This window comes from Lissotriton helveticus, chromosome 4_1 (genome assembly GCF_964261635.1).
Source record: "Lissotriton helveticus chromosome 4_1, aLisHel1.1, whole genome shotgun sequence".
Taxonomy (NCBI): domain Eukaryota; kingdom Metazoa; phylum Chordata; class Amphibia; order Caudata; family Salamandridae; genus Lissotriton; species Lissotriton helveticus.
In genome coordinates this window covers 163,158,483-163,184,370 of record NC_136063.1, presented here as the reverse complement: position 1 = coordinate 163,184,370, position 25,888 = coordinate 163,158,483, and the positions used below count along the sequence as shown (strand labels likewise).

Sequence of the window (25,888 nt, the reverse complement as noted above, 5' to 3'; positions counted from 1 at the left end):
TCTGTCATCATAGCCACCGTACATCTCCTTTTACCCAGACAAATGGACGTTTGGACTCAAGCGTCCTCCTTGCCTAAGGTATTTACCCCGTTCCACATAAGCCAGTCTATCACTTTGCCTACTTTTTACACTCCGCCTCATCCGTCTAAGAGTGCAAGTGTTCACGGACAACACCACCACCATATGGTACTTCAACAAACAGAGTAGAGTGGGGTTGTGGACTCTGTCATGAGGCCCTGCATCTCTGGACATGGCTGGAACATCAGGGCATTTCCCTAGTGGTTCATAACCAACAGGGCTCTCTGAACGCCAGAGCAGACAAACTCAGCCGAAGATGCCTAGCAGCTCGAGAATGACGTCTCCAACCGGAGGTGGTGCAAGGTCTCTTTCAGCAGTTGGAAGAGCCTTGGTTAGATCTGTTTGCAACCACCGAGAACGCGCAGAGTTATCAGTTCTGCATTCTGGAGTGCCCAAGGTGGCTCTCACTCTGGGACGCCTTTCATCTCGAGTAGAGCTCTGGCCTCCTGTATGCCTTTCCGCCAACACCACCCCTGCCGCAGTAATATGCGGGCTGTGCAGAGGGACCTGAAGTTCCAATGTGTGCAACATCAGAGGAATCTCTCTGACATGATCCAGATCTCAGAGGGCACCGTAAAAGATCTGCAGTGGTGGCTTACTTAACCGACTTGACCCAAAACGAGCATTGTCGTTCTACCTTGATGGCACACTACCATTCCGGGTGGACGACCACTTCTTCGCAGGGTATGTAGGAGCCAAGAAGGGAAAGGTTGTGCAGAAACTAAGCTCTGTTTAAGATCTGCTATGCATTTACTAAGAGCCAACCCCTGGAGGGTGTGCATGCGCATTCCACCAGAGCCAAGACTATGACCACTGTACTATCACGTGGAGTTCTGATCCTGGACATCGGTCATGCTGCACCATGGGCTTCCCTACACACGTTCACTTAGCACTAGTGCCTGTACAGTCAGGATGGGCACTTTACCCATTTGGTCCTGCAGGACTTTCTAATCTAAATCCAGTTCGCACAACCTCCTTCGGGGAGGTATTGCTTGGGTATTTTATTCTAAGATTAGGAATCTGAGGTTAGAATTTTCCATCAGATGAACAAGTTACATACCTTCGTGAATGCCTTAACTGGTAGAGAGAAAGCTGCAGATTCCTTACCAACCTATCCATTCTCCCCAGATACAGGTAGAGAGAGGAGTGTTGCCTTTTCAGGCCCCTAGTTTCACACACCAGTGGTTGGTGTTCTTCATGGCTCCACACTCCTGGCATGGAAAGTCGTGAAAAAAAACTGACGTCAGCGCGCTGGGGTGGTGCCTATATAGGCACCGCGCACGTTACTTCCAATGTGGATGACGCCACTTACCGGTGTGTAGGGGTACTGCTCACAAAAAATTTCTGAATCCAGTCTGACGCCTGGGGTAATTCTACAGTAGGGAATCTGCTGCTAGACAGAGTATCAACCAGATAAAGTGTTACCGAAGGTAGGTAACTTTCTCTTCAAGTCCAAACTCATCTTTCAGTTCCTCCTTGCTCACCACACTCTTATAATCGAAATCTCCTGAACTGTGAATTATGGCAAACATCTTCAAGCTGTACTTCACAGATGCCTGAAAACATGTTTTTATGCAACACCTTGTATTTGTAGGCAAACAGCAGAACTGTTCAGCTTAGTTGGGAATAAGCCTTTTGGTAAAAGTACAAAAAGGGTTTTAAAAAGGTGCAGATATCGCTGCTGCACAGATAATGGACAGTAAAGGAAATTTGGGGTTTGATCTATTTATCAAACGTATCCCTCCTTCATAGACTTCATAGACTTCACCTCGATCGCCCTTCAAAAAGAACTCATCCTCTCAAACCCTTGCTAGCCCACTTAGCATAGCAGCATGCTACACAATGAATAGAACACGTTTCAGAAAATTCACAGCTGAAAACAGGATTCCATACAAACAGCACCATGGTATACCCAAAAAGTCTTGGAGAAAAACCACTTCATATGGAGACAAGAAAGTGAATGAAGACAGACCCGTTCCTCTCACTACCTCATCTAGCTGGAGAGTACTCCGCTGCACATGTCAATCCATTGTCGCCATAACCAAAGCAAGCGCTACAGAAACAAACAAAGCACCTATTTAAGCAAAACACTATCAAGCACTGCATCAGCCCCCCACAGACCCACCAATCACTGGATCTACTGGCAAGTGCAACCACTACCTCACTTAAAAAACGAATGAGATTGAGTCAACATTGACAACACCATAGAGACGTACACTCTGCCACCTATCCCCCATTTCAATTGGTGCACGAGATCACATTGCACTATGGAGACCGCTACCCTTCAAGTAACTAAGGACATCCCCCTCTTCAACTAAAGCAACTGATCTTGCTTGCCTTCTCCGCAGTTTTCCATACACTCACCCACCAAGCATTGATCCACATCCTGGAAACATGAATGGATTTCTCGGGCACAGTCCTGAAATGGTTCACCTTTTACCTAGAAAATCACCATTGCTTTGTCCAAACGGCTGCCTCGGAGTCAAAGAAACCCCCCCTCCATCATTTTCGATCTCTAAACATAACAACTTGGATCCTTACTCACCTACAGCAGCATCAAAATCCAGCAACATGATGATGACATATGACTCTACCTCAAAATGTCTATGGCTCATGACATCCATGGACTAAAAACATGTCTTGATAGCATCCAAAGCGGGCGTCTTGCAACTGCCTACAGCTCAACCCAACAAAGACACAATTCCTTCCCTCAACAAAAGCACAAAAAAACATACATTCAGTCTGGACAATCCTGCATGAATGAAGGAGCTTTACCTCTCAAGTGATAAACCAATTTGAAGACACTTGGATTCACTCTCAATATCTTCTCATTCAAAGAACACGTAAAAAAACACATGATATTCGTTCTCCTTCCTGAAAAAAGTCATACCCTTCTTACTGGAAACCCACTTCGGGATGACAGTGCAACCCCTAGTACTCTCTTACCTGGATTGGAAATGTAGCAGTGCTATACTCCGCGACCTCCCTGATAGCACTCTGACACCGCTTAAAGATGTTCTACAAACTCCAATGTCTCACCACAGGCTTGAAAACGTTTGATCACATCACCTCAGCACTGAAAGAACTACAATGGCTCCCCCTCCAAGTGCACCACATCTTCAAGGCCAGCGGCATCACCTCCAAGTCTGGCACCCCTATATGTGGCCAAGGAACTAGCAATATCAGTTGGATAGCACCAAACCTAGAGTGGACATGTCGTCGGATTAGAGAGAAAGATGTGAATACAGGCTTTCTCCACCCTCTACTTACACATCCAAGATTTAAAGCAGCATCACCATCAACATCAGAATGGCCCCTTCTCTCCTGCAATTCTCAAAGGAAATGGAATTCCATCAATTCAGAGTGCACTATCCCACCACACTTTAGGGACTAACATATAACACTGTGTGCCTACCTCTCTGCCAACACCTGGAACACCTACCCCTCCACCTAAGGCAATCCACGTCGTTGACCCAGCTCTGGAAGGACCTCAAGACCTGGCTCTTCGACTGAACCTCCACACCTGACGTATCAGCAACTCCCCTCCCCACAAACGTCCCCAACAGTGCCTTGAGACCCTCAAGGGTGATTATCCGTGCTTTACAAATCCTTGATTGATTGATTGAGGTATTTTGATTTGGAGTGCTCAAGGAGATCCCTGTCCATGAGGCCCTCTTCTCTGTACCTATGGCACAAATTGCTGATGTGAAGATAAAAAAAGAGCAGGAATTGTCTACTGTACTATTTATGATTTAGGCTGTTCAGTGGGCGTAGAGTTGTGTTATGTGTGGCATGCAGTGTAGGAGCTATATGTTATAGGTGTATTCCTTCTCCCCATAGAGTGCATTTTTCTGCATCACTTATGTTTTATATCCCTCCTTTGCCGACAGCCTCTTAAGAACTGCTTTGAATTCTGATTCTGGTGGGTGAGTTTATTTTGGCCACCTTCCATCAGCACCATCATCTCCATGACAGGGTGCCTGCTGCCTTCTCCGGCTAAAGCTGCCACTAACCAACAGCTTAATGTGGCCTGTTTTGATCTCTGCCTCAAAGATGGTCTGAATGATCCACAAAGCAAAACGTACTGACTTGTGGATTTGCACTTGCCACTCAAAGGTAACTTCCATCCGGCTACAAGTATCAGATGGAGGCTGCGATGTGCCTGTTGGTCCGTCATGCTTAAGGAGTGGCTGCTTTTAACTGAACAAAATACGGAAGTGAGGCAGGTGCCAAGTGACATCATTCTGGTGGGACTCAATGCGGCACTAGCATTTATTCAAAGTAGTATTTAGAAATGTGGTATGTCAACTACTCGACTGCTTATTGAAGATAACAACCTTACTTCATGGTTAGTCCGAGGTTTGTTAGCCTCACTACTGAGCAACAGAAAATGACTTTTAATAGGCTTTGGTGGTGTTCGCAAATTTACACCGTTACGTCATCTGTTTTTCCACTCAGTTGGACTAGTGTGCCTCTCTCTTTCCTCAGAGTGCTGCTCTGGGGACAGCGGACACTCTGTAGATGACAGATTTCTCCTAAGTGAGATTGGCTGAACAAGAGTCCTTCTAGCCTTGCCTTCACTGAGCACGTCCTTGGTGCTGGTGCAGCAACCTTTGTACAAGCTGCGGTCTTACATCACATGTGCGTCTGGTAATAAGCCCGGAGACTAAACACGAGCCCTGCCAAATACCACGCATCAGGCGTTAGACAAACGCATTTCAGTGTGGTGGTCCGCATCACCACTCTGGAATGCACCGTTGAGCATTATAGCACCTCCTCAGCTGTCAAGCAGGAAGCGCCGCTAATATAAAGCACCTTACAAGCTGCAGTAGCAGTGTGCACCAGGCGATGCTCCCGGCAACCTATGGGGCTCTCTGGCTCAGCTGCTAGAGCTCAGCTGCACAGAGAGTGGTGCTACAATGTAACAATAAGTTACTAAGAGCACCCGACACCATGCAGTGATATCACTGACGTCAGGAGGGTCAGAGTCAGTTCGCCCAAGTACTGGACGGCACAGTCGTTTCTAGCCACCATTGGAACCCGCCAATTGCTGCGGTGTTCGGAGAGTCGGGTCAGTGAGACTTTGCTATCTCCTCATGTGACTGGTCGTGGCCAGTGGGAGAGCGGTTGGTGTGCGCTGAGTTCAGGTGAGCTGCTCTTCCGTTGTCTCTCCTCCCGGTGGAGCCTTGGGACAGCGGGTCTCTGAAGCGGCCTGGGGTCTGTTTATTACTTGGTAAAGGACCCCCTCTTCAGTCCTCCTTGTTTCTTCAAAGGTCTCCCCTCCTCACAGGCCAGGAGGAAAATAATCTAGAAGCAGCACACGAAGGCAGATCCTTCACTTCCTCAATACAGAGGGTGGCGAGCCGGACAGATAACAGCAATATCCCAGCACCGGGCGGGCTTAAAATAAAGGACAGCTGCCTGCCTATTTTACACAATGAGTGCCTCCCACTCCCAGCTTTCCATTGCAGCCCTGCTTACTGCTCAAGTGGCCACCGGCAGTCGAGCGTGTCTGCGAGTCACCCAGCCGATTGTACTTTCATTATTAAAGTCTTCCAGACCGCTTTATCTATTTTCCGCATTTTTGGCAAGAGTCTGATAAATAGTAGAAGCTTATGTTTCTTACACGTTGCAGCAGTTAGCTTAGAGTTTCTTGTTGCTCAAATGGGTGTAATTTTGATATTTATGTTTCCCTCGTCTTCATTGCTTGATTTTGCTCTTGAGAAAGTGTCACTCTTAGGCTTTGGAATGTCACTCATAATTACTCTGAAATTATGAAAATGTCACACATAGCACTCTGAAACCTTGGCAGCTATGAAACACCCGCTCTAACCAGGGAAAGTGTGATTATGAGTCATGGCCATGCTTCTCATCCCCTCCCCCACACATAGTCGCGAATTGTTATCCCTGTAGCGACAGAAGGGCGGGGTCTCCGAAGAGTTTGAATTTATAGACTGTAGTGTTTGTTTAGCACACGACTGTCTGATTGGGCTTCCCAGCGCTGAAAGAGACTGACATGAAATCTGGAGGCACTCAGATGGATCAGAACAGCCATGTTTTGGGATTTTTTCCTAATGAGTCCTCATTTGGGATGGTAGGCATATAATAAGGGAGGGAGTTCCAAAGTGTGGAGACCAAGAAAGCTCGACCTCCTTGTCTCATTTTATGCATTTTGGATATAGAGGGAAACCAGATCACATCACTCCTATCTTAAAACAACACCAATGGGCTTACCTTGGAGGTGAAAATAAACTTAAATGTAGGAATGTGTGAAATTTGCGTAATTTGCTCTTTCATAATTACGCAAAATGCACGTGTCATTTAGCATTATACATTAGCACGGAATCAATTCATGCTTCAGTTTTTAAGGCAAAAACGCATTTCCCACAAAAAAATCCCACAATTGTTCCTGCGCTATATTTTGACTGCGAATGATGGCATAGTTACACAACTGTCGTAATAGAATAACTTCTGGAATTTTGCATAAGAAGTGTAATGCAGAGTTACCGAAATTTTACAAATGATACCAGCAATAAATTACATCTTGTCCAGGCTTATTTAAACTAGTAGGAGTGACTCACAAAGCTTTTCATTTCAACTCACTGAAAACACATAAGCTGAATATCTGTGCTTAGCATAGTGTGCCGCCCGATTTGAATGTTGCTGTTTCCGTCATTGCATCCAGATATATGATACAAGTAACATCATACCTACAACAAGTCAGGACTATTGGCTTTGTCAATGGTTGTTAGTTGCATAAGATAAGTAAGTGTGCATGACTGTTTGCCTGGCCAAACAGTCGTCATGCGCACCTAGCATGTTCCCCACAAGGCTGTATTGCACAGGAGACCACACTCTTGCAATCGATCAGAGCTCTAGCCCTAGCAGGCAATCAGAAAAACAAACCTTAAGCTTAATAGCAACCCTGGTCTCAGGGACTAATCAGAACACAAGACCTATCAGCCAATCAGAAACCTAACCCTAAGTTGAAAACCAACCCTAGCCCCAGGGACCAATCACAACACAAGACCTATCACCTAATAACCCTAAGCCCAATAGAAATACCAGATGCAGGAGCCAATCAGAGCACTGATGTAGCAACCAGTAGGGAACTTTTACAAAGGGGGATGTGACCTTAAGCTCAGGCTGCTGGGCAGGGGGTGGGAGCTGCTCCTCAGTTCAGAATCTCCTTGGAGACAGACAGGCTGAGCCCACGCTCTGGAGTTCCTGTTCAAACCTCTGCATGTAAGGCTAAACCACTAACAACACTGATTTTGCCACATTTAAACAACTCATTCTCCTAGCCAAAAACAAGTGCTACATACACTTTCCAAACACAGTTAAAAAAATGTTATCTGAACAGGCAAGCCTTTATTTAAAGGTTGACTGAAGTTAATTGTAAAAAGTTCAATCGGGTCGGGGACAATCGATAGTTGCCCGGCGGTATTGCCTCTGTGACCCTCTAGTTATTTAAATCAATGAAGAGGCAGGCGCTGGAGACTGGAAAGCAGGAAACAAGGTTTTTTTATTCTCTCCGGAGGAGAACACAACGAAACGGACAGAAGGTATCGTTCTGAGGTGCTCTAACTGTATTCCTGAGGCCTGGCCTCTTATACCCACATTTATGACTTTATTGTAGATTACACATACATGTTAAAGCTTTGATGTACGGAAAAGACATTCTCGGAACTCCCCTTTGGGCCCGTTCCCACACACATTTACAGTTGAAGTCCCCACCCTAGTCACAACAGGTGACGAGCATCGCGCAGCTGGATAATCCGCCGATTCACGGAATGTGGGGGGTTTGATCGGATCTCATGGGGTGGGGGCTTTGATCAACCTGGGGATCCTTTGATGGGGGAAGCTTTCTATTGCACGGGGAGGGGCAAGGGATGGTATCGGCGGAGCTGGGTGTCAGCCTGGGAACGGGGAAGACAAAACGGGCACACGGGGAAAAAGGGGTTTGCATCTAAGGGCCGGAGATCATGAAAGGAGAGCAGGGAGGTGTCGCGCTGGGAACAGGATGAGGGCCTGGGGCAGAGCAGCGCCGAAGAGGGGTTTATGACTCAAGGCAGGTGCAAGCAGGGGGTAGTCAGCGTGCAGGCTTAGTGAAGGCGAAGGGCTATGTCAGGGGCCAGCGGCATGCAAAAGGGTCCGTTCTGATCGGGGCATCTTAAAATGGCGGGCGCGCACGACAAAAGTGTGGCATCAGGGGAAGAGGCAAGATGGCGCAGATAATGTTCACCAAACCGTACTAATTTTCAACAGTCCTCCCTTTAACATATTCAAGACATCTTGCTGGGTGTTTTTCTATTTCGGTTCTACTGAGGTGGGCATGAGAAAGGAAACGGTAGGAACCCTAGATGCAAGAGTTGTAAACAATACATTTTGAGATTTCTAGTTTTTAGGAGGTGCACCTATTTGATAAACTTTGATAAATTTGTTCAGCAGGAAAGTCATGGGAATGCAAAAAACGATTCTGTATAGGTCATTACATATATCAGATTGGAATTGGAGCATAATCAATACAATGGTGGCTGGGAGAGAAATGAGGCGTAGCAAAAACGGTGATTGAGGATGTCAAATGTTCGAAGTTTTCATGGTTCTTTGTGGTCTTTCGTTGGCGCTGTTGAGCACCGGCGGTGGAGCTACAAGTCCAGCTCTGTTCTAAGTTCTGCGTTGCAGGGCACGACCCTTTCCTCGCGTTTTCTGGCCGGGAAGGTCCTTTTCGCCCTGTGTCCTTTGAGGTGATAGTCAGAAAGTTCAGATGGAAGAAGAGCGTACAAAACAGTCCATAGGGTAGGTCAGAGGAAAAGGGGGATGGAGCAAGGCCAAATTAGGAACAAACTAGGGGAACGAGAGACTTCAAATAGGCGAGCATGTGACCGAATTCAGAGAGCGGGGACTTGTCGACAGGCACTGGACACCAAGCAGGGGCATCAGGTCGACCCTTTCTTCTCATGTTGTCGAAAACAGTGCCTCGTCCTGCAGCTCTTTTCTGTCGTGGTCTCGCCTTGGCTAATGTCGCAGGTGTTCCTTAGTCTGCAGTCAGGCCTCGTGCTCCCACATCCGGTCCTTCTCTCCTCCAACAGCAGTACCCTTAACCACTTGGCTGCTAAGGTACATCCCCCTCTTCCCATTGACTTTCCATTGAAATCAATGGAAACTCCATGACGAGTTACCCTTGTCATTAGCACTGAAGGGGTTAAACAAGTTTGAAAAGACAGTCTTTAGTAAATTTGCAGATGGAGATAATCAAAAAGTCTATTTCTCTCCCAGCTCCAGGCAAAGAATGAAAATGCTCGTTCTCACAACTGGCATATGAAATGACCGGTGACGGGCCTGTTGGATTTACTTATGACTTTCCTTCATAATTAGTTCACGACAGTTCATCTGATGGTGACCCACCTTCGTGAGACGAACCTGGCGAAGATATGCTGTTCTCTAGAGTTTTACATTTACAAAGGGTACTGTGAGTCATCAACATGGCACTACACAGGTATTTTGCTGAGAGGCGAACATGGCTAAAACATCTCCTTTCTATAGATGCATCCTGCTTTTAAACTACTACGGGGTTCATTTCGGTGATTTCTTTACCTTGGGCTAATCTGTTAACCTTGTAAAACATCATTCTGGATCCTACGTAACCTTTTACAGCCAGATTACTTAATCAGGAAGGACAGGGGTTTTATGGGAAACAACCAGGGACATATACAGGGGAGGTAACGGGGGTGATCATTTTTTTTTTTTTCGGCTTGGGTATTGCGACAATTCGGGGAGGGGAGGGTCGCGTATTCTGAGGTCCTTGTTTTATACTATAGGAGCCGTTGACATGTAGTTCCCTTATTTCGAGCCAGATTAGGGAACCTCTGCCGTCTTACCTGTCCTTTTTCTTACGGCCCAACCTGGGCTCATTGACTTCTAGCGGAAAAGGAGAGGTAATGACGCGGCCTCAGGGTGATTGTATTAAAGACAAGTTTTTGTGCAAATACTGACGGTATTTGAAGCCAATTAGGTGGTGTGCTAGGGGTGGCAATCTGCCAATTTCGGGGTTTATCACTCGGAAGAGTGGGAGCGCAAAAATAGAGGAGAGAGAGAGAGAGAGAGAGAGAGAGAGAGAGAGAGAGAGAGAGAGAGAGAGAGAGAGAGAGAGAGAGAGAGAGACGGCAGGCTAAATAGCACACGTGCAACAGAGAGGGTGGCAGTGTATTCAAGAAAGGCTATTTAGTGCATTACACAGTAAAAGGGCATTCACGGGTCTGCGTTAGAATCTTGTAATCGTGCAGTTTGAGCATTAGACAGGGTAGAGGGGACGTGCCTTGAGAAAAAGGAAAGAAGAAAGGAGGTACCATGTTGTCGCACTTTCTCGCATTCTCGGTCCTTCGACCAGTTGGGTCAACGTTTCAGTCACACACACATTTCCTCATAGTTTCGCATCATACGTGACATGGGTTCATTCGTCCGGTCAGGTTTAAGGGTGACCACTTTTTATCCGGTTGTGCTAATTTTACGGGTTTGTTCGATACGTGAGTAGTTTGCAGGCGTGCTTAGACACCACCTTGCGGCGCTAGTCCGCTTCGCGTATTAGACATGGCAAGGCTTCAGATCTTCGCCACACCTCGGCTGTAATCTCTGATGTAACCTGCAGAGGGAAAAAAAGGGGGGGGGGTGGGGGAGACAGCATTCGCGCGCATTCAAATACATGGATTCATAAGTCCTTTACTTACCTCTTACTCGTCTTTCCTCCTCGGGGCAGGGTCCCCGGGGATAGGGTTTCTGGAGTCGAGGGGGGTAGTGTGTCCATATAGGTCGTGTGCGGGGAAACGTAAAAAGGAAACCAGAGGTGCCTAGTGCGAGGTATCTAGTCAGAGGATGTATTTTACTATCGGGATCCTTAAACCTCTTTTAACGCTGTGGCGTTCTAAGGTTCTTCGGTTCTTGGGTCAGCTCCGTTCCCTGATACTTTGGAACGTTGTACTTTATAACATTTACATTATTTTATTTCACCCTCCTTTTACATTCCCTCATTTACACCGTTCGTTTTACCCATCCTTGGAAGTCAAGGTCTTCCTCTACGCGAGAGTTCATGGGTCAGTCGCGTACTTTGAAGGAGGAGTGTCGTGTTGTCGATCCGATCCGTCCTCCAGGGCTGGGCAACCATCTTCTTTTAACCTTAAAGAGAGAGCAGAGTAGGGTGCACAGAAAAGAACTTTCCCACCGATCCCACATTTTTAAAATAAAGCATGCAATACCCGTTCATAGTTTCAAAAATTTTATTTTGCAAAATCATTTCAGCATGTGGATTATGAGGGTGCGGTCGTATTTGGCCGGTCGTGGCAATGGCTAAAGTGCGTACAGTGGGGGGTGTCGTTTGCAGCAATAAAAACATCGGAAAGTTTTACTCATTCATTTGTAAGAAACTAAAACGTCTATTAATTGGCTGGGGGTTCGGGGGCATTTATTTTCATAATTTAGAAGCATAATCATAATAGTTGTAATCAGATTTCCTATATGCATACCGTACGTGTGCGTCGTAAATGAGGTTTACATCAGTTATAAAAATATAATACATTGTACATTTGTAATCAACATTTGTAATGGGGATTCTTTCATACTGTTCGTCGAGTGAGTTCTCCTTGTCTTTTCTAGCCAAGTGTACAAAGGATCACAAAAAATCTCAGAACATCAAGTTTATTTTAGTGCGAAGGAACACCACGAGGCGTTCGTAAGTTCCGATTGATACCGGCGCCATTTTGGGCGGGGCCGGCTCAGTCCGGAAGCAGCATCAGGGGAAATGTTTCTCATTACTGGCAGTTTGGACCAGAGTCCTTTTCGGCAGTTCTAGAATTCATGCTAACAGAAGGGGTGGCAATGTCATGTTTGTTTCGTTGGCGATCAAGGCAGCCGTCCCTTACCGGAAACCTGCGAAGGCCGAAGGTTCCGCCGGGGACCTTTGTAGGATCTTCAAGGCTGCGGAGATGCTGTCGGAGATGGGGGCTCGTGCTCCAAGGGGCAAATGTTCGAGTTATATTGCTGGTCAGAGTTACTCTAGTGGCCGGGGCCCACCTTCCAGCGGACCCAGACGCCATTTTGAGGCCCTACAGGGGCCACTCCCGTCGAGTTTGCAAGAGTGGAAGGGATCCTTTGGAGTGAAAGGAAGAGGTCCCTGTTTTGTGAAAGCGGGACGTTCAGCTGGGGTGCAGCTGCGATGCCCTCACCTGGGGGGGCGCGAGGGAGACTCGTTCGCTTCGTCTCCTTCTCCCGGTGCACCCCATGCCGCTCCTTTTCATCGCCCCGCATGAAGGCCTCTCCACCTCCGGTGTTCCCCAAGTCCTGTGCTCGGTGCTGTGGGAGTATGGCCACCATTGCACGTTCGGTGCTGCGCAAGTACTGGGGTGCCACCATGGTGTGTTCGGTGCTGTGGAAGTATTGGCACCATTGCACGTTCGGTGCTGCGCAAGTAGTGGGGTGTTCGGCGTCGGGCCGGGGGCTGGGAAACCTCCTACCGGTGGAGGTGGGAGAGGCTCGTCCGCGTCGCCTCTCCCTCCCAGCCCAACTTGGACAAATTGTTGTGGAGGTACGTGCAGGACATCCCGCCGTCCAGGACTGCTGCGGCTGTGACGGAAGAGAAAAGGAAGAGGTGCCTCGTTCTTCTCCGGACATGTGGCGGGACCACTTTAGTCTTTCCAGGCCCGTTGCGGCCGGCCAAGGAGACATGTGGCGGGACTACCTGCAAATGCCCAGGCTGCGGGCTCCTGCCTCTCCTCCGGCTCCCCCATACGTTAAGATTTCCTGACCAAGAGTTGGCGGCCGGGCTCGCCTTATATGGGTTGCCGTTGGTTGGGCGTAGCCGTAACCCTGCCCTACTTTGGAAGGTTCCAGAATGGGGGGGGGCGAATGTTCTGTTTGACTTTCATTTTCTACAGTTTACCGTTATTATTCCTGGTTTGTTGTGCTAAATTAAAAGTTCAAGTTCGTTAATGGTCTACGGATTTTGTTTTACCATTTCTTTCCTTCCAGGTTGCTTTTTATGCTAAGTTTCTGCTAACAGAGGTTGAGTAACACGGAAACACGTGTAGAGGGATGACGCAGATTTGTACATTACATACACACAAACTCAGACGGGGAACAGTACAAGTATGACATACAAAGACTCAAGACGAATATAAAACAGTTATTGGTCATAATTATCTCTTTCTGTCTGTGAATTTTAAAACGAGGCTGGGTTCCCGTCTTGACATTGCCCGACCTAGGAGAACTTGAGCATGCCGCTGAGATTCTCCTGGCGAAATCTGTGCCATCGGGCATAATCAAACGTGGTGGTTCTGTCTGGTCTGTCTATGTAAGTCGGGTTCTTCTTTGTCTCGCGCTTTTTCTTGTACTGCCGGTCTGTCGTTCCTGTCGGCCCTTTGCCTTTACTCACGCTCAGTAGAGTCGGGCATTGGGCTTTCCAGTGTCCGACATACCTACAAAAAGCGCATTGGTTTGACCCTAAGTCTGGTCGTCCTTTGCATAGTGTCGGGGGATAAGTCGTGGGTAGCGGTGTCCTGGGGTTGTCCTGTCGGTATATTTCTCTACTTGGTTTGTCCTCGTCTTTTCTCTGTCGTTGCGTAGCCTCTCTGCGCCACATACCGAGACTGTCGAGCATAATTGGCGTTGTCTTATTATTTCGAAGGGCTATTTCTAACGTTTCTATTTTATCAAGGTCAAAGGATCCTGCCAGTGGCCACTGTTTGTCTTGACTCTCTTCGGTATACCTGTGCCATAATTTATTATAAGCTATGGTGACTAACCCATAGTTTATGAACATGTCCTTATTAGGGGTGCCTTCTAGTGGAGCTATATGGTCCACCTCTAACACCCGGTCCGGGCTAAACAGGCTATTTATCAGTGGGGAGAAGACAGACATGACGGCTCGTAACGAGGGACTAAAAAAAGTCAGCACTGCCTATCTTATCACTAGGTGCAAAGACTAGACAGAATATTTCTATTCTACGTTGTTTGCAGGCAGTGAATACCTCATGGACCAAAAAACCAAAAGACCAATAAATAACAATGGGGAGAAATGAGTAGGTCCGCAAAGATCTGCGTTACCTACCCTTTTCACTATCTGCAAAAAGGGTGGTCACTTCCCTGTTTGCAGACAGGGAATCTCCAGGAAACAATATTTTTGCGAACAACAGTTCAGTTTCAAGCAATTATTAAGTGGGGGAGAAAGAAAACAAGCACGGCTGCTACCCTACCTATCCTCCACTGCTTGCAAAGAGAGAGAGCCTGTTGTTTCTCCGTTTGCAGACAGTGAATCTCCAAAATAAAAAAAATAAAAATAAAACGAGCAATACTAGTATTTTTGAACAATCAAGCAATCAAACAAATTTTTTCGCAACTTGTCGTGGCAACACGACCTTACCCGGACCATGTGGACAGTTTCTTGTCTTCCGAATCCAGCGCCCGATCGTCCTCTTTTTCTCGTATTTCTCACGGCACTCCTGATGGTTCCCAGTCAGGACCGTAGATCACTCGAGAGAGGTCTGTTCGGAACTAGTGAAGTTCGGATGATCGGCTGCCAGACGAGGGTCTATTGGGCAAGAGCTCTCCCGATCGTTGCAGTCGTTCACTCTGTCGTCGGGACCTCTCCCACTGGATCCACGAGTCGCTGATGGGCCCCACGCTTGGGACGCCAATTGTAAAAAGTTCAATCGGGTCGGGGACAATCGATAGTTGCCCGGCGGTATTGCCTCTGTGACCCTCTAGTTATTTAAATCAATGAAGAGGCAGGCGCTGGAGACTGGAAAGCAGGAAACAAGGTTTTTTTATTCTCTCCGGAGGAGAACACAACGAAACGGACAGAAGGTATCGTTCTGAGGTGCTCTAACTGTATTCCTGAGGCCTGGCCTCTTATACCCACATTTATGACTTTATTGTAGATTACACATACATGTTAAAGCTTTGATGTACGGAAAAGACATTCTCGGAACTCCCCTTTGGGCCCGTTCCCACACACATTTACAGTTGAAGTCCCCACCCTAGTCACAACAGGTGACGAGCATCGCGCAGCTGGATAATCCGCCGATTCACGGAATGTGGGGGGTTTGATCGGATCTCATGGGGTGGGGGCTTTGATCAACCTGGGGATCCTTTGATGGGGGAAGCTTTCTATTGCACGGGGAGGGGCAAGGGATGGTATCGGCGGAGCTGGGTGTCAGCCTGGGAACGGGGAAGACAAAACGGGCACACAGGGAAAAAGGGGTTTGCATCTAAGGGCCGGAGATCATGAAAGGAGAGCAGGGAGGTGTCGCGCTGGGAACAGGATGAGGGCCTGGGGCAGAGCAGCGCCGAAGAGGGGTTTATGACTCAAGGCAGGTGCAAGCAGGGGGTAGTCAGCGTGCAGGCTTAGTGAAGGCGAAGGGCTATGTCAGGGGCCAGCGGCATGCAAAAGGGTCCGTTCTGATCGGGGCATCTTAAAATGGCGGGCGCGCACGACAAAAGTGTGGCATCAGGGGAAGAGGCAAGATGGCGCAGATAATGTTCACCAAACCGTACTAATTTTCAACATAATGAAAGAAAGTAATTAGGTCGTCCTGCACCACTTGACTTTAGGAACGCCTTCATTTTTAAAGACCTTTTGCAGCAAAAAATTATGAAAATATGAGAAAGCCTCTTCAAAATTCAAAAAGTGTATTGTTTTAACATGAAGAACCATTTCACCTTAGCACATCAGATTATAGCAGGGCATTGAGAAGTATATATATATATATATATTTTTAAGTGATAGTTTTCAAACATGAATTTAGAATCATTCATTCTTCCCCCTCCCACCCTAACAATGCTAATAGTGAATTAAGAGACAAGCTAGTTGTTATGTGCACTCTTAGGGTGGCCTGGGTTCCTATTATACATTATAGTTTACTAATCAAACACAGGAGAAGTGTTTGTATGGTGCACGAAGTTGTGTATTTCTTGGTTCTCTTGTATGTGATAATGAAAAGCCAATAGGTTTCACATCTGCAAAATCTGTTGGCTTTGTCAATGTTGTCTACTTGTTGCACAGCAGTTGAGCTGCTGTGCAACATGGCGTAAAGTAATGACAGAGTGAGGTGGTGGGAAGGATGGGCAACCAATGAATTGGGAAAGGGCATGCAGCTATGGGAGTGAGGTGGTGGGAGAGACAGGCAAGCAACAAACGGAATACGAATGCTGGGCAAATCACTTAATCTCCCTGTGCCTACCAAAAATGAATGTGTGTTTGTGTAATATAACTGGTGCTCATGTAAAGCACTCTCAAGTCCTTCCTGTCGAAACAAGCTATGATGGAGGTAGGATTGAGACAACTAGCGATGGGTGGGAAAAGGAGCATGCAGCAACGGGAGTGAGGTGGTGATAGGGACGGGCAAGCAACGAACGAGGAAGGGGCGTGCAGAAACCTGAGGGAGAGTAGGAGGGATGGGCAAGCAACAAACTGAAATGCAGACACTGGAAAGTAAAAAGAAATAAATAAAGTATCTTTGAAATTGCGCAGCCAGTGGAAAGACACTGGGCACCGGATGCAGTATTTGGGCCAGGCTCCATAGTAAGGGCGAAGACGTGAAGCCTAGAAGGGTCCTGGAAGCAAGAGGAGGTGCTAACCAACAGTTTGAAAGGAAACGAGAGTGACATGGAAACCAAAAAGTGGTAAGTATGGTAAAGTAATGGGCGTGCGCTACCCCCCCCCTGTTAAAATCTAGATTGCGGCATCAACATTATCGGCGCCATCTTGTCCCCTTTTCCGACTCATACGTGCGCGTAAGCAGCAGCCATTTTGTATGCCATGGCCTCTCTGCCCACAGCCGATAGCCAGCGCGTCTCTCCCCCTCACTCCCCGGCCTCGCAAGCATCCCCCGCGCCCTGACAGCCCCCGGTCTCTCCTGCTTGGGCCATAAACGCACCTCCAGCGCGACCCTTCCTCCGAGCCACATCCCGTGCTGAACCCCCACACTCTTTCATCTCATTCATAGAACAAGCTCCTTTGATAACCTCTTCCTCCCTGTCCGATTGTCCGACCTGTTCCCAGGCCACCACCTAGCCCAGCAGATACAGTTTACTGCCCCTACAGTAGGACCCCGCCTCACATCAAAGGAGCGGGGATTAATCAATGCCTTCACACCCCCAGATCCGACCGATCGCCCGCATTCCTGTTCCCAGCGGAATGTCCAGCTGCGCGATAGCCATCATGCTGAGATTGGGGTGGGGACTCCTACTGTAGATATGTGTGGGAACGGGCCTGAACAGGGGATTCCAAAGATGCCTTTTCCATGCTTCAAAGCAATGCCACGGATGTCATAAATGTAATAAAGCAATAAACCTGTGTATAAGAGGCCAGGCCTCAAGGATGCGTTTAGAGCACCTCGAGAAGATACCCTGTTGTCTGATTTGATGTGTTCTGCTCCGTCGGAATAAACTCCTGTTTCCTGCCTTCCAATCTCCAGCGCCTGCCTCTTTATTTGGTAACCGTGAGTTGGGCGAGAGGCGGCTAGCGCCGGGCAAACCTTGAAAAGGGGTAATCGACCTGATCTGCCTGACCCTTTTTCCACAATTGGCGTCCCAAACGTGGGGCCCATCAGTGACACGTGGATCCAGTGGGAGAGGTCCCAACGACAGAGTGAACGACTGCAACGATCGGGAAGTGCACCTGCCCGATAGACCCTCGTCTGGCAGCCGATCATCCGAACTTCACCGGTTCCGAGCAGACCTCTCTCGAGTGATCTACGGTCCTGACTGGGAACCATCAGTAGTGCCACAGCAATTACGGAGAATAGAGGACGATCAGGCGCTGGAAGAGGAAGACGAGAAACTGTCCATGCGGTCCGGGTAAGGTCGTGTAACACGACGAATTGCGAATTGATTGTTTGATTGTCATTGGAAAATACTAGTATTACGCATTTGATTGTTTGGTTCTGAGAGATTCTCTGTCTACAAACGGGGAAGGATAGGAGTATTCTCCCTTTGCAGATAGTGAAGGGTGGGTAGCGCAGGCTTTTGCCCCCGTTGTAACCCGTCGCGCCTAAATCCCTCTCCATTGATTGATTGTTTGTTCGAGCATTTACTGTTCGAAATTGGTTCTCTGAAAGGATCTTCTCTGCCTACAAACAGGGAGGAACAGGAATTTCCCTCTCTCTTTGCAGATAGTGAAGGGTAGGTAGCGCAGGCTTTTGCCCCCGTTGTAACCCGTCGCGCCTATTTTATTCCTCATTTGATTGATTGATTGTTTGTCCGAACATTGACTGTTTGGAATTGGTTCTCTCTTTGGGTATTCCCTATTTGCGAATACTGTAGAATAGAAATATTCTATCTAGTCTTCGCAAAGTAGTGAAGGATAGGTAGTGCAGACTTTTGTCCCCATTGTAACCCGTCATGCCTATCTTCTCCCCATTGTTCAGTAGTTGGTTCAGCCCAGACCGCTTATTAGAGGTGGATCATCCGGCTCCTCTCGAAGGCACCCCTAATAAGGATATGTTTTTAAAGTATGTACTAGTCGCCGTAGCTTATAGTAAGTTGTGGCATAAATATACCAAAAAGGATCGGGAAAGTCAGTGGCCACTGATAGGATCCTTCGATGAAGCAAAAATAAGCGTGCTGGAAACAGCCCTTTGTAACAATAAAACAACGCCCACTATGCTTGATAGTTTCGGCATGTGGCGCAAGGAGACGGAACAACGAAAGAAAAGAAACGAAGTCAGACTAGAGAAAGAATTGCGAAAAGCAGCTCATTTAGCCGCGAGCAAGTTGAAAGAAGAGATAAAGGAAAGAGAGGGAGCTAGACTGAAGCAAGAATCTGAGACATCGAGCCAATGTCCTGTTAGAACACCCTCTACGCTTTACCCTGAGCTACCTTCGAAGCAGCGAGCGAACGATGATCTACTGCTAGGTCCCCCGATCATCTACATGCCCCCTCCATACGCCCCTTCCCAACCCTTAGTGCAACGCGCGCAGCCCCCTAGCACAGATGAGAGCAGTGCCAGAGCCTCGGTCCTCACGGCCTCCGCGCCGGCCGAGCCCCTTGTACTCAGCGCAGCGCAAGCAGCAATATTAGATGAGCCCGAAACTAAGAAGAAAGACTCTGCTAGACTCAATCGATTGAGTAAGAATGAACGAGCAGGGATTGATAAGATTGTAAAGACGCTAGTAGAACGGAAAGAAAACGAAGATTACGTGACAGATATATGCAATACATATGCTGATAACCACAAACGACACTTTGTTGCACGTTTCTGTTACCACACCCTTAACGCCTATGAAGACCGGTATCGGAACAAACGTCCTGAAAGCCTAACGACTCTGTATAGAAAAGTCGACATTGGAGACGAGGGCGAGGGTGATGTGACGGACCTCTTCACGCGCACGCTTGAAGTCTTCCGCCACCTCACTGAACAAAGATTAGAAGCCGACAACACGACCCCTGTATCGACTGAACCTCAAACCGAGAGAACTGACACCATGATGCCAATAAGAGAAGCGGCACCTTATTGGGTCCCTCACGAAGACAGGGAACACACGACGATATTAACCACCAAGATGCGAGAGGGAGGGTAGTGTACAACTGGGTCTACCAACCCTGGGATCGGCAAGACATCCTGACTTTCCGAAAGTCCTTGCCCGATCTACGAAAGAACCCCACTGCCTTCTACACAGAATTAGGTACCGCCTTGGGTTCGACGATTATGACCCTAGCGGACATCGACTTGGTTTTCGGGCTATGTCTGCCAGCTGATGTGTGGAAGCAAATCCGGAAAGTCGACCACCTTGAGCTGTTCGGACATACCTGGTCACAACTCGATGGCATAGACAAACAGCGAGAGCCCGGACAGAAACCTTTGAAATCGATTCTAAACCTGCCAGACAAAATAGTACTAAAACTGAAAACCATAGTACCAGAAAAGAAGGTGGACTGGTCGATAGTAACGGCCTGCTGCCAGAAACCACAGGAAGACGCCTCAGAATATTTCTCCCGGTTCGAAACGGTGTTCTCCGATTACAGTGGCCAGGACATGACCTCTGCGACCGGACATCACTTGTTCGTCCAGAACTTTGTAAAAGGCATGACACCAGAAGTCTCGCAAAAACTGCAGACTAGTGAAAGTAGTTGGGCTGCCTCCAAACCCGCGGCTATCCGTCAGATGGCTCAATACTACGAACGGCAAAAGAACGAGAACGATAGGGCGACTGAGAAAAAGAAAAAGGACTTGAAAGAACGAGTGATGATTGCTCAATTGCAAGGAGTGACGACAGGTAGGGAGCAGTATAAAGGACAGTACCAGTCGAATGCCCCTAGAAATCCACCCCCTAAAGACCGTACCCCCGCATCCTATGCTGGACGAACAGACATTGACGACAACCAGTGTGCGTTTTGCAAAGGATTTGGGCATTGGAAGTCCCAGTGCCCGGTCCTGCTAGAAATGTACAAAAATAGGGACGCAAAAGACGTAGCGGGTGGGCCGAAAAATAGAGGACAGGGACGAGGGCACGCAAACGACGCCAGCAATGACAGATCAGGCAGACCGAACACTTTTGACCGCCCCCGACAGAACCAATGCCAGCAGACTGACTGTGACGATGCCCGCGACTTTGCATAGGACTGCCTAGGGCAAGGGAGGGATCCAGTCGAGCTCTATGTTGACCAGCAAGGTCCTTATGTCACCGCTAAGGTACTAGGTACGAAGTCTCCATTTCTGGTAGACACTGGCGCGACACGTAGTGCGTTATCTAAACGACTGATTCCAAGGGCACCCTTGTCTGGCTCACACATAACATCAATAGGCTTTGATGGAACGCCCTCCACTAACCCCTTATCCGCACCGGTTTCTTTCGACTTGGACAGTAACCCCACTGACACGACGTTTCTGCTTTCCTCCAACACCCCCGATGCCATTATGGGACTTGACTTACTGAAGCATTTCTGAGCTACTATCAGGTGTTCACAGGACGGAGTTCGAGTCATTCTGTACGATAACCCGACTCTGCTCAGACCTCATCCCGCACGACACATGTTCTCCATCTCTGACGCTGACGCATCCTTACTTGACTCTCTACCTCTGTATCTGTGGGCTAAAACTGACGCTGACGTAGGACGAATGATGATCGACCCCGTGCACATAACTGTTCGCCAAGATGCGATACTCCCAAAACTCCCACAGTATCGGATATCGCCCGAAGGTGAGAAGGCATTGGTAATGATAATCCAGTCCCTGGTAGAGGCAGGAGTGGTAGAGGAAGTAGTCAGCAATATTTGCAACAGCCCTATCCTACCCATTGTGAAGAAGCAGGGCGAGGGAGATGAGAAAGCGTACCGCTTCATCATCGACCTTCGAGAGGTCAACAAGGTAGTTGTACCTCAGTACCCCGTAGTCTCAGATATCACCACTTTTCTGACCCTGATTCCTTCCACAGCCATCACCTTCACTGTAATAGACCTCAAGAACGCTTTCTTCTCCATCCCCATCCACCCAGACAGCCGCTACCTTTTCGGCTTCACGTTAAAATCCCGCTCATATAGATTTTGTAGAGCTCCCCAAGGTTACACAGAAAGTCCCAGCATCTATAGCCAGGCCCTCAAGCGACAACTGGACGCCGTTCAGCTACCGGATGGAGTGGTGTTGATACAGTACGTCGATGATATCCTTTTGGCAGCCGACACCACTCCACTTGCAGTCACAGCCACCATCCAACTCTTGCACTTCCTTGCGGAAAATGGCCACAAGGTCTCCAAGAAGAAGTTGCAATTCTGCCAACCCCAGGTCACCTACCTAGGCCACCTCTTGTCCAAAGACGGGAGAAAGCTTACACCCGATCGAATTCAGGCCATTCTAGAAACCCCTGTCCCAAAGACCCAGAAACAAGTCCGCTCCCTGGTAGGCCTCACCTCCTTCTGCCGGCAGTGGTTGCCAAATTTCAGCCTCATTGTAAAGCCACTACTTTCCCTACTAGCCAAAGATGTCCCCTTCCCACTCCCTTGGACCCCCGAATGCCAATCTTCCTTCAAAGAACTTCGAGACGCCCTTTGTTCTGCACCAGTCCTAGGAACCCCCGATTACACCAAGCCCTTCTCTCTCTACACTCACGAAAGGGAGGGGTGCGCTTTGTCTGTCCTGACTCAAGCCATTGGCCCCAAGCAACGACCATGTGCCTATTTCTCTGCCACTCTTGACCCCGTAGCGAGAGCCTTGCCTGCCTTCGAGCCGTAGCTGCCACTGCTGTCTCTATCAGACAAAGTGAGGGGATCGTACTCTCGAATTCACTCACGGTGTTAGTACCCCACGATGTTGACACCCTCCTGAACCAGACTAAGACTCAACACCTGACTAGCGCACGATTGACTGGGTACGAACTGACTCTGCTTGCACCCCACATTACGCTAAAAAGATGCACCACACTGAACCCAGCCACCTTGCTGCCACTGCCCGACAACGATCCAGATGTCCCCCCTATACATGACTGTGTGACCCTCACGTACCAACAGACTAGGAGTAGAGTCGACCTCCGAGACACTGCCTTCCCAAACCCCGATGGAGAGCTGTGGGTGGACGGCTCCTGCATCAAGCTCCCCGACGGCACCACCTCAGCTGCCTATGCAGTTACCACAGCCCGAACTGTAGTCGAAACCGCCCGCATCACTCAACGATCCGCACAGGCGGCAGAATTGATTGCCCTCACACGAGCATGCATCCTAGAAAAAGGAACAACAGCAAACATTTACACGGACAGCCAGTATGCCTTCGGGGTGGTTCATCATTTTGGGCTCCTATGGAAGGAGAGGGGATTTCTGACATCTCATGGCACACCCATCCTACACGGAGATCTAGTCTCCGCTCTGACTGAAGCAGTTCTCCTCCCCAAGCAACTGGCCGTAATCAAATGCCAAGCACACAGAAAGGTGACAGACATCATAGGACAGGGAAACGCACTGGCCGACATCACTGCTCGAACCACAGCCGAAAATAGGACGACGACTCACATGTACGTGACTAGGTCACAAGCTGAAAAATGGACGGACGCTAGGGAGACTATTAGGGACATCCAGATGGCCAGCTCACCACACGAATTGACTGAATGGGCACGGGTGGGATTGAAAGACGATGAAGGCTGCTGGCGGACAAAGGACACTAACAAATGGTTGCTACCCAACTCGTACCTGATCCCCATACTGACTATGGCTCACTCCCCTGCACACATAGGATCTGCCCCCATGACCGAACTTGTCTCCCGAGTTTGGCATAACGAGAGAATTGCAGACTCAGCCAAGCGACTAGTCCAGCAATGTCTAGTCTGCCTGCAACACAACCCTGGGAAAGGAACTGTCGTACCCCGGGGAGGGTTCGGCATCCCCAACCATCCATTTGAGGTCCTACAGATGGATTATATCCAGTTAGAAAGATGTCAAGGACTGAAGTATGTGCTTGTTGTTGTGTGCGCTTTTAGCAAGTGGGTGGAAGCCTACCCGACTCGTGACAACACTGCTATTGCCACTGCAAAGGTGCTACTGAAAGAGTTCTTCCCTCGCTACGGCCTCTGTCGTATTTTATGTAGTGACAATGGCCCCCACTTCGTAGCCGAAGTTCTCCAGCTTATTCTAAAGGGGTTGGGGGTACGACAGAAGTTCCACGCAGTTTTCCACCCCCAATCTGCTGGACTGGTCGAGCGACACAACGCCACTCTGAAACTTAAGTTGGCAAAAATAGTGGCTACCACAGGCCTAAAATGGCCGGACGCTCTCCCCCTGGCACTACTGTCAATGCGTTCCACCCCCACCAAACACCACTTGACCCCTTACGAGGTCGTTTTTGGCCGACCCATGAGCATCTGGTCAGCGCCCAAACCGACATCTATTCACGACGTCCCGGACGTCCTAATGTCCGACTATCTGTATAACTTGACTAAAACACTGTCTGTTATTCATCATCAGGTGCTGCAGGCCATCCCCGATGCTTCCAGGGGCCCCGGACACTCCATCCAGCCTGGCGACTTCATTCTAGTGAGGAATTTCCAGCGTGCGAAGAGTCTGGAACCCTGCTGGACGGGCCCCTGGCAAGTCTTGATCACCACCCGAACAGCTCTTCGAGTGGAGGGGAAGCGCAATTGGCTGCATGCACACCATTGCAAGAAGATCTCGCCGAATCTGACAACGTCCGAAAACGGGACCACGCAAGAAGAGCTCCTGAACCAAGATCGACCATCTCTGAACTGCTACCCGGAAACAGACACGCTTGAACTGACAACATTTCCCGATCCCACTGTGCCATCCAGAGAAGGGTACAACCTACGACGAAAGGAGGGAGCTTCGGCTAAGTAGACCACTGACTAAGTTTATATTCTCAGAGTGGTGACCGAACACTACTAAGGTTGCCAGGAGAGAAGCCAAACGAAGTCTGTGGTTCTGCCCGCTACCGAGCCCCTTGAAGATGATGGAAGCGCCCGATACGAAGATGATGGAAGCACCCGACTTGAAGATGATGGAAGCAACCGGATACCCAAAGACCCACTACCGCAACCCAAAAACTGACAAAATGCACAGCTCAAAGACTATTGCCTTCTTCATTACCCTTCTCTTCTGCCTCCTCCTCATGACCACCCTCTGGATCTTGGAAGAAGGTTTGCCAGCACATAAGACACTTCTAGCCACTGTACTACCTGTCACTGTGAAAGAACACCACTTGATCTCTCTTTCACCTCAACTCCGAGAAAGACGTAAGGAGTTCTGGAACAACTCCTTCGTACAACTGTTACACCAACACAACCTTGCCGCCAATGCCACCAATTGCTGGATCTGTGGGTTGCTGCCACACGCCACCGGACACTCCATCCCATTCATTCCTTCGCCATTCTCTGTTCACGGCTCCTGCCTCGCCTGGCTGATTCTCCTGCAGGAGAGCTACAGAGATAGAGCAATCTCCAGCGAAACCATGTCTCACTTTTATTATGGGGCCTGGCCGAACGAAACAAAAAGAACAACTGCACCCTTTTGCCCTCTGACGTCCAACACCTCTGTTCACCTGGACATCCCAGCCAAAGAACGTGTTGAAATGCAGGTGTTCAACAACCCGGCCAGACCTACCTTTTCCTACCTCCAGAAACGAACAGCCGCCACCCTGACTGTGGCCCTGTCTGTTGTCAATGTCTCGGGCCTTGTCTGCATCGAAGGCCTTGGGACACAATTTGTAGGTCGCAGTGCCTGCAGCACCATCAGAACCCTGGACTCTACTGACCCACCCTCTTTTGTCACCTCTCCAAACATGTACTTTGTCTGCGGTACGAAAGCCTACACCTGGCTCCCAAAGGGCTGGGGAGGTACCTGCTACATTGCCTTCATCCTTCCTCCGACCTATGTGGCATCTGCAAGCCACCACCGACAAAAACGAGAGAGAGACATTGACCAAGCCGACTCTGCCGGAGCACAGTTCCTGGACGCAATGAAGGGACTTGTTCCACTCTGGGGTCCAATGACAAACAGCCGTGCCATCCGACATTTGACCCAGGCCGTTGAAACAACCATGAACATTACAGCTGGCATCCTCTCAAATAACACAGCCGAGCTTCAAGCAGTCCGCTTGGTGGCTCTTCAGAACCGCCTTGTTCTAGATGTGGTTCTAGCAGATCGTGGAGGGGCATGCCGCATCATCGGGTCCAGCTGCTGCACCTACGTACCAGACAATTCGCCGTCAGTGTACAAAGCCATCGAACATCTCCACAGACTTTCCTCCGAGGTTCATCAGGAACAAGAAGAATGGTCGCTTGGGAGTTGGTTCTGGAGTACAATAAAAGACTGGGGGTGGAGGTTGTT

At 48.8% G+C, this 25,888-nt stretch overlaps 1 protein-coding gene across 1 annotated transcript in view; it reads left to right on the top strand.

The window, feature by feature from the left end:
- ZC3H3 (zinc finger CCCH-type containing 3) overlaps nt 1-25,888 on the top strand; it is a 1,704,695-nt gene that overhangs the window by 1,515,622 nt on the left and 163,185 nt on the right. The gene's annotated exons all lie outside the window — the stretch shown is intronic.